Source organism: Amblyraja radiata, chromosome 13 (genome assembly GCF_010909765.2).
Source record: "Amblyraja radiata isolate CabotCenter1 chromosome 13, sAmbRad1.1.pri, whole genome shotgun sequence".
Lineage (NCBI taxonomy): Eukaryota > Metazoa > Chordata > Chondrichthyes > Rajiformes > Rajidae > Amblyraja > Amblyraja radiata.
Window position 1 is genome coordinate 35,567,249 of NC_045968.1, and position 9,729 is coordinate 35,576,977.

General features: G+C 46.1%; 1 long non-coding RNA gene across 1 annotated transcript; it reads left to right on the forward strand.

The window, feature by feature from the left end:
* The first annotated feature begins 7,444 nt into the window (after positions 1 to 7,444).
* Positions 7,445 to 8,821, forward strand: LOC116979858. The gene is made up of 2 exons (XR_004413791.1): positions 7,445 to 7,632; positions 7,669 to 8,821. It is a non-coding gene; the product is annotated as an uncharacterized LOC116979858 (long non-coding RNA).
* Positions 8,822 to 9,729: the final 908 nt, after the last annotated feature.

Genomic DNA, 9,729 nt, shown 5'->3' on the forward strand with positions numbered 1-9,729 from the left:
AACCTCCAACACCACAAGGATGATGATTGAAGCATGGATATCAGCCGCTCATCCTGAACGTCCATATGAATCAGCAGCAGAGCACGGGAGGCTGAAGGGTGATCTTATAGAGGTGTAAAAAACCCTGAGGGGAATAGATAGGGTGATTGCACTGAGTCTTTTACCTAGAGTTAGTGAATCAAGAGCCATGAGGTGTGATCTAGATGGTGAGGGGAATAGATAGGGTAGATGCACAGACTCTTTTACGCAGGGTATGGAAATCAAGAACCATAGGACTGAAGGGTGATCTTACTGTGGTGCATAAAATCATAAGGGGAATAGATAGGATGAATGCACAGAGTCTTTTACCCAGGGTTGGGGAACCAAGAACCAAAGGATATAGCTTTGAGGTGAGAGGGGAATATTTAATAGGAACCTGAGGGGCAACATTTTCACATAGCAAGCTCTGCCAAACAGCAGTGAGATGATATCCATGTTACTCTAAAGCTCTTTGGGATATGCTGGAGTGATGAGAACGGTTGGCAAACCATGTTATTCCTTGGAGTGTGGGAGGCTAGGATGTTATCTTGTAGAGATATGTAAAATCATGAGGGGGACAGGAAGGGTGAGCGTACAATCTTTTTTCCCCCGGGTAGAGGAATCAAGAACTAGAGGACGTAGGGGTATGGTGTGAGGGGAAAGATTTAATAGGAACCTGAGCGGCAACTTTTTCACTCAAGTGATTTTTGTGCAGAAATGAAAACAGTTAGATACGTAGGATTGGGACAGCCTCTCTCCAGTCAAGGTGTTTGAGTTTGGGTGGTCTATACATAGAATAATATATTTATATGAAATAAAATGAAAGGACGTATGTTTAAGGTGAGAGGGGCAACATTTAATAGGAACCTGAGGGGCACTTTTCTCATACAGAGGTGGTGGGTATGTGGAACGAGCTGCCAGAGAAGGTGGTTAAGGCAAGTACTGTAACTACATTTAAAAGATATTTGGACAGATACTTGGATAGGAAAGGTTTGGGGGCATTTGGCCCAAACACGGGCCGGTGGACTAGCTTAGATGGAGTATCTATGTTGACATGGCCAGGTTGGGTCGAAGGGCCCTTTTCCCCGCTAATTGACTCGATGGCTAATACGAGTGGGTTATATGCAGTACGCTAGATACCCAGCAGTATTGAAGGAAGCTCCACCTTCAAGCTTTCTGGGTGGGTGGGTGGGTTATATGAGGAATAATAGATTTGCAGAATGATTTACTGGGTGGGAATTAAGGGATTTAAGGGTTGGGGTTTGAAAGATTTATAAATGCGAAAGAAATACTGAGTCATGAGACATCTAATTGTGTGGTACAGCTTTTATTTCAAATAAACAACATCACAAAGTGAGTTATGTACTGGAAAGTAATTGAGGAGTAAAGATGGGTTTTATATATAGAATTCCAAACAACAGTTTATGCAGCGTTTAAGCCATCACATCCCCTCTTGAAGCTTAATATAACAAGCTCCTACTGAATATATGTGCAAGTGGTTATTTAAATAGGGGTCCTGGATCAGGCTGAATAAACAACAAAGGCAGCTGGAATATTTCCAACCTTTTATTAACTATAATGAAATTAAATTTAGCTATAAAGGACATATATTAACTATAAAAAAGTATAATAAATATTTTTATTCAACAGAGCAAGAAATTGCTTCAGCCATCATAATGATAGAACAAATGGAAGTAGTAAAATCCTCCATTATTTCTGGATGTTCACTAGTTTCATTAAGGTTGGCATTGGACTAGGCAAGGAGAAGATTGGTTTCGTAAGCTTGTTAGCAATCAGTGTGGAATATAGGGGAGGTTATGAGATGTGTTGAGATTCTAATGGAGGAACCACCATAAAATGTAAGAACTGGAAGAGTAGGCCATTCTGCCCTTCTCGCCGGTCCTGCCCTTTGTTGAGGTTGTTGCTGATCATGTATCACGAGTCCACCTTCCAGCTAATCCTCACATGAAAGAAAAAGACACAAAGTGCTGGAGCAACTCAGCGGGTCAGGCTGCGCCTCCGGAGGACATGGATGGATAGGTGATGTTCCGGTGCAGGACCCGTATTCCGACTTTTCCTTACATCCACCAATTCCTTTTGTGTCCGAATAGCAACCATTACAATCTTGAATTAATGTGGATAAATGTGAGGTCATCTACTTTGGTAGCAAAAACAGGAAGGCAGATTACTATCTAAATGGCGTCAGGTTGGGAGAAGGGGAAGAACAACGGGATCTGGGGGTCCTTGTACATCAGTCTATAAAAGTGGGCATGCAGGTACAGCAGGCAGTGAAGAAAGCGAAAGGCTTGTTGGCCTTTATAGCAAGAGGAGTCGAGTATAGGAGCAAAGAGGTCCTTCTGCAGTTGTACAGGGTCCTAGTGAGACCACACCTGGAGTATTGTGTGCAGTTTTGGTCCCCTAATTTGAGGAAGGACATTCTTGCTATTGAGGGAGTGCAGCGTAGGTTAATTCCTGGGATGGCGGGACTGCCATATGATGAGAGAATGGAGCGGCTGGGCTTGTACACTCTGGAGTTTAGAAGGATGAAAGGATATCTTATTGAAACATATAAGATTGTTAAGGGTTTGGACACACTAGAGGCATGTTCCTGATGTTGGGGGAGTCCAGAACCAGGGGCCACAGTTTAAGAGTAAGGGGTAAGCCATTTAGAACGGAGACGAGGAAACACTTTTTCTCACAGAGAGTTGTGAGTCTGTGGAAATCTCTGCCTCAGAGGGCGGTGGAGGCCGGTTCTCTGGCTACTTTCAAGAGAGAGCTAGATAGTGCTCTTAAAGATAGCGGAGTCAGGGGATATGGAGAGAAGGCAGGAACAGGGTACTGATTGGGGATGATCAGCCATGATCACATTGAATGGCGGTGCTGGCTCGAAGGGCCGAATGGCCTACTCCTGCACCTATTATCTATTGTCTATTCAATTTATCGAGTGCACCGCTTCTTGGCCAGGTAGATCCAGGTAGAACCTCATTGTGACAAAATTTCCCCATCTCTGACTCTAATGGCCAACTCTTTATCTTGAGTCTAGAATCACGTGACTGAGAAGACAACCTTCTGCCATCCTGCCTATTGACCATTAGTTACAAGGAACTGCAGATGCTGGAATCTTGAGCAACTCAGCGGGTCAGGCGGAATCTGTGGAGGGGATGGACAGCCGACATGTTGGATTGGGACATCCTCTCCTCAGGTGCTGCCTGACCCACTGAGATACTCCAGCACTTTGTGTTTCCTAAAGATTCAAGCATCTACAGTTCTGAAGAAGTGTCTCGACCCGAAACCTCACCCATTCCTTCTATCCCAGAGATGCTGCATGTCCCGCTGAGTTACTCCAGCATTTTGTGTCTATCTTTGGTTTAAACCAGCATCTGCAGTTCCTTCCTACTACAGTTCCTTGTATCTTCAACTCGATGTTGCTGCCTAACGAAGCCCTTTCTTATCAAGAATCCACCTACCCCTGTCTTAAAAAGCATTGCCTTTTGGGCACGAGGTATCGATCCTCTGAAGAAAATTCACCCACCCCTGTAGATGATTCCTTATTGTGAACAATGAAGGCAAGTATCGCAAATGCCTGAATGTAACAGATGCCGTCCCATTATGACAAAGAAGATCAAGAGGACTTGCCTCAATGTCCTGTGGCAACATTTATCCTTCAACTAATCTTGATCCAAGCTGACATTTCCCAAATATTCCCTAATACATCTGCAGAAGGGTCCTGACCCGAAACATCGTCTATCCATGTCCTTCCTGATCTGCTGTGTTACTCCAACACTTTCTGCCCTTTTTTTGTAAACCAGCATCTGCAGTTCCTTATGTCTCCGTGACATTGACTTGCAAATTGAAATGGTACACCATTGTAATTTAACTCACTTTGGGGTTTTTTTCCCCCTTCAACTCTCTGCTCAGCTTCCATCCATTTTAATTCCTCCACTTACTCTACTTAGCAAACTCGTTCCTGTCTCAGCAGTCTGTCTGGGGTCATCATCATTTTCTGCCAACACGGACTGTGCACTAAATTCCTTGGTCTACTCAGGATGACATGAATAACAAGGCATCATCCGAGAGGGAGAATTAATATTCATGTTGTCAGTTTAATTAGTTGCCTGTCCTGCATATCTGACTGCACTGCTTTCTGTACACTCTGAAACTGAGCTCTTTCCAAGATTAAGTGTGACGGACCAGTCTCTGTCTCACTCCTGATTTAATTCCCCACACGAGTGACCTCAGCTCTGTTTCAAGGCCGTCTCCTCTCTGAGATCATCAGGGAGGTCAAACCGTAACGGCACTGACAGGCACGGTCACACACCAGGAGAGTTGCGCAAAGACCCGGGTTCGATCCCGATAACCGCGCTATTTGTACAGTATGTTCTCCCCATGACCGTGTGGCCTTTCTCCGGGTGCTCCAGTTTCCTCACACATTCCAAAGACATGAGGCTTGTTGGTTAATCGACTTCTATAAAATTGTAAATTGTCCCTCGTGTGTAGGATAGTGCTAGTGTACGGGGTGATCACTGGTCGCTTGAGGGAACGGCGAGCCAAAGCGCTTGTTTCCGCACTGTATCTCTACACTAAAAACTAAACTAACGGTCCCGATGCAGCATGAATTTCATCTCTTCTGCAGCGATCGTCCTCATTACTGCCATCTGCACTCAGATGTTCATAAGTCATAGGAGCAGAATTAGGCCATTCGGCCCATCGAGACTGCTCCGCCATTCAATCATGGCAGGTCTATCTTTCCCTCCCAACCCCATTCTCCTGCCTTCTCCCCTGACACTCGTACTAATCAAGAATCTATCAATTTCCACCTTAAAATTATCCAATGACTTTGCCTCCACCGCCATGGGCGGCAATGAATTCCACAGATTCACCACCCTCTGACAAAATAAATTCCTCCTCAACTCCCTTCTAAAGGTACATCCTTTTATTCTGAGGCTGTGCCCACTGGTCCTAGATGCTCCAACTAGTGGAAATATCCTCTCCACATCCACTCTGTCCAGTCCTTTCACTATTTGGTAAGTTTCAATGAGTTCCCACTTATCTTTGTAAACTCCAGCGAGTACAGTCCCAGTACCATCAAATGCTCATCATCACGCTCTGCTTGGTACAATGTAAACCCGCCACTCGCAGAGGAAGGAGCTCCCTTTGTTTACTGAATCCTTTGCAACCCACAGCAGTCGACCACCAATGTCTTTATTGAAAGTGCTGGCCACATTGTGTATGACAATGATCTGATGATGGAGACACAAGGGACTGCAGATGCTGTTTAATGAAAAAATATACACAACGTTTTGGAGTAACTCAGTGGGTCAGGCGGCATCTCTGGAAAACATGGAAGGTGACGTTTCGGGTTGAGGCTCTTCTTCAGACTGAGATGATCTGATGGGGTTGGGTGAACCATAGGTGCGTACGAGTGGTGTTTCATTGGCAATGGGTGGAATAAGTGACAATCTTACTCACTTCCTCACAGTGTCACTCAGTCCACCCCTCTGCCAATCAAACACCCCAAACACCTGTATCCACCTATCACTTGGAGCCTTTGCCCCGCCCCCATAACTTGGTTTCCATCTTTCTCCCCTTAATACCATCAGTCTGAAGAAGGATACCAACCCTGAAACGCTGCCATGGAGTCATACAACACGGAAACAGACCCTTCAGCCCAACTTGCCCATGCCGACCAAGCTGCCCCATCTACACGAGTTCCACCAGCCCGCATTTGGCTCATATCCCACCTGTGTACCTGTCCATGTACCTGTCATACCTGTCCCTCCACAGATAGTGCCTGACCCTCTGGGTTCCTCCAGCACTTGCCTGTGTCTTGCTTAAGGTTTCAACATCCTGTGTGTCCAGTGACCTGCTTCCTCACTTGATTTACATGGACTGACTTGTAACAGCCGTGCCAGTGCGTGCTCTCCACATTGCCCACATCCCAGCCCTCTTTCCTTACCATCTATGAGAATGGCCCTGGACCTATAGAGGAGGATAGACTTTCAGGCTTGGGGTGTGGCTGGGTTGTAGTGTGGGAGGGGCATCAGAGCCAATACATAGCAGCTGGCACCTCCATCTCATCCCTTGGCACCTCAACAGTTAAACACACCAAGGCAGCATCTGTACCCCCGTAGCTGATTCCTGAAGGACTGTATTTCCTGATGCCTGGCACCTGATGCAAACCCTACTCTGGAAACGGCTTCATGCTATTTATATTCCCCTCACTGGCCAATTCTCAAAGGACAGTTGAAGTATTTTCTTTGCAATAACAACACCCTCGGCTCGCTCTCCCCTTGCCTTCTCCACATCTCTTCCCATACCTTAGTTCACATGTCATAGGAGCAGAATTAGGCCATTTTGGCAATCAAGTCTACTCTGCCATTCAATCACGGCTGATCTATTTTTCCCTCACAACCCCTTCTCCTGCCTTCTTCCCTTAACCTTTGATGCCATTATTAATCAAGAATCTGTCACTCCGCTTTAAAAATACCCAAAGATGGCCTCCACAGCCGTCTGTGGCAATGAATTCCACAGATTCACCATCCCCTGACATAAAAACTTCCTCCTCATCTCGTTTCTAAATGTATGTCCTTTTATTCTAAGGCTGTCCCCTCTAGTCCCAGACTCTCGCACTAGTGGAAACATCCTCTCCACATCCACTCTGTCCAGGCCTTTCACTGCACCCGCTCTCTCACCCCTCCCCACAAATTCCACCTTCTAAACCACCTCACCTGCGCCCCCTCCTGTTCCAATTTCTACCCTCCATCTCATGGCCAGTGGAACAAGGGGATAGTAATCTGATGAAAGCCTGCTACCAGAAATGTTCCTGGAGTCATACAGCACAGAAACAGGCCCTTCGGCCCAACTCGTCCATGCCAACCATGATGCCCCATCGAGGCTAGTCCCATGTGCATATATTTACCCCATATCTCTCCAAACCTTTCCCATCCATAAAAGATTGTATCAAGAACCGGAGGGTTTAGGTTTAAGGTGAGGGGGAAAAGTTTTAATAGGAACCAGAGGGGTAACTTTTTCACACAGAGGATGGTAGGTACTATCACAATGTCTTAAAATAATTTAGAAAGGTACATGGATAGCATAGGTTTAGAAGGATATGGGCCAAATGCAGGCAGGTGGGACTAGTATAGATGGGGCATGTTGGTCGGCATCTGCAAATTGGACCGGAGGGATTGTTCTCACGCTGTATGACTCTATTTATTCTCTCTTCTTTACTCTGCTCCTCATGATTCTCCCCACACCCCCATCAACTCCCCCCAGATTCTACCCCCTCAATCACTCACCAGAGGACAATTTACAGCAGCCATTGAACCTACCAACCAACAGGGGTGCGGGAGGAAACCGGAGCACCGGGAGGAAGCCCACGCGGTCACCGGGAGAATGTGCAATCTCCGCACACAGACAGCACCCGAGGTCAGGATTGAACCCATGTCTCTGGTGCTGTGAGGCAGCAGCTCTACCCGCTGCACCACTGTGCCACCCAACATGGCCCTGGTATTTAGAAGCTTATTAAAATGATGCCGACCCATACTGCTTATAACAGGCCAGGTCTGACACAGTTTCCACAGAGACAACAAATAACAGAAGTACTCCTTTAATGTAAGAGTGACGTTACAGCCCCAGCCAAAGTGAAAGAGTTGGTTTAAACAGAGAGTAGCGCACAGAAAATGTCCACTCAGCCCCTCTCTTGCATGCTGGTGTTTAAGCCTCACATTGAGTCCCATCCCACCCCTCCATCTCTTTCCCATCACCATCATCAGCTCAGTCAGCTCCCATTAAATTCATACGTAAGATTTAAAGGGGAACTGGGAGAGCAACCTTTTCATACGGAGGCACAGGTACTAGTAGACGAGGTACAATTAGGACATTTAAAAGACTTTTGGATGTGTGCATGGAGGGATATGGGCCATATGGGACTAGCTCAGAAAGACAACTTGCCTGGCATGAACAAGTTTGGCCGAAGGGTTTCCTGAAATGCCACCTAACCTTTTTCTCCAGAGATGTTGTCTGACCCATTGAATTACTCCAGCACTTTGTGTCTGTCTATGGCCGAAGGGCCTAATTCCATGCTGTGTAGTTCTATGACTCTATATATTCACTCTGTTTATTGTGAGTTTAATTTCTCTGTGGGAAGAAAGGTTTTTTTTTCTGAACTCCCTCTGCGTTTCCCAGTAACTAATTCTACATCGAGTCTTAATCTTCCCAGTAGAAACACTGGTGACGTCTATCCAGTTTTAGGTGGGCATCAGTCTTCCCTGCAGGAAATAAACCAGCTTCTTGGATTTGGGATCAAGTTTGCAGGTCCTCCTCACCCTTTCAGAAACATGTACATAAGCAAAACCAAGGCTGATGCCAGCAAAAGGAAATGGAATCCACACAGTATTGGACATCCTTCACCCTTGCCTCATCTCCTCCCCTGTAAAAACATCTCAAGACATCACGGGATGTGACCAGGAGACTTGGCAAGGCACTAAGTTACCCGCTTAAGAGCCATGACCTACGTTCTCTGCCTGTAACAGAGGTCGTAGGGTGGAGTGAAGAGGGCAAAGTTCGAAGAGGCAACACAACACCCTTGAGGGCCAAAGGAATCTACGATGCACCCACGTCAATCACCATCATTACTGGATGAGAATCGAAAGAAAACAGAAACAACTGGTTTCCCCGGCAATATACTTCGTTTTTATCAGGGAGAGAAAAAAAATGTACATTTAAATTTTAAAACGAAAATAGCCCACCTTCTGTGAATTGTGGTGATCTTCCCCTTAAAAGGTTTTTTTTTTTAACGGCAGGAAGTGTAATTCGTACTGAGTGGAACCTTTCACAATGTAAATAACTCAACGTTTTTTGCATGTTGCAACCTTGCTGAAACTGCATGCAATATATTGCTTAAAAAGCGGATGCAATTGGAATGGAACGGTGGTTCAGGTGAATCGGCAGTGTCTGATGTTGAACGCACATTAGTAAGGTGGTGGGAAAGCTCAGGTGCTACCTCGGAGAAAGTAGTATGGGTCTGTCAGGGCCTCATCGGAAAGTGTTGCAACACAAAGCAAAACTCCCTCTCATAATGGAAGGGAAGGGAAGAAACTTGGTCGGGAAGCCCCTTGATCATTGCAATCTCTCCGCAGCCATGTCCCAAGTCTGTGGAGAGGGTGCAAGACATCTTGCAATCTCCTTGACAGTTCCCCAACATGCAGCGACACCACATTCTCGCGGTAACATGGAGGCACCAGGAAGTGCAGGTGCTGGAATCGTGAGCAAAACACAAAGTACTGGAGGAACTCAACGGGTCAGGCAGCATCTGTGGAGGGAATGGAAAGGGCAGGACCCTTCTTCAAACTGATTGGAGTGAGGGGAGGGGAGGAAAGGTGGAAAAGAGAGGTAGTGGCAGGACAAAGCCTGGTGAGTGATAGGTGGATACAGGTAAGGGGATTTTAATAGGCAAATGGGTGGAGTAAAAAGGAGACAAAAAGGTGTCTGATAATGAGAAGAGTGAAATGTAAATCCAGAGGGAAGGATATAGGTGAAAGGGGACGGGGGAAAGGATGGGGAATAAAAGGAAAAACAGCCTCAGGGATGGGAGATAAGCATATGGAGTCTCCATCTATCTGAAGAAGGATCCCGACCCGATATGTCGTTTGTCCATTCCTTCCACAGATGCTGCCTGACCCGCTGAGTTCCTCCAGCACTTTGTGATTT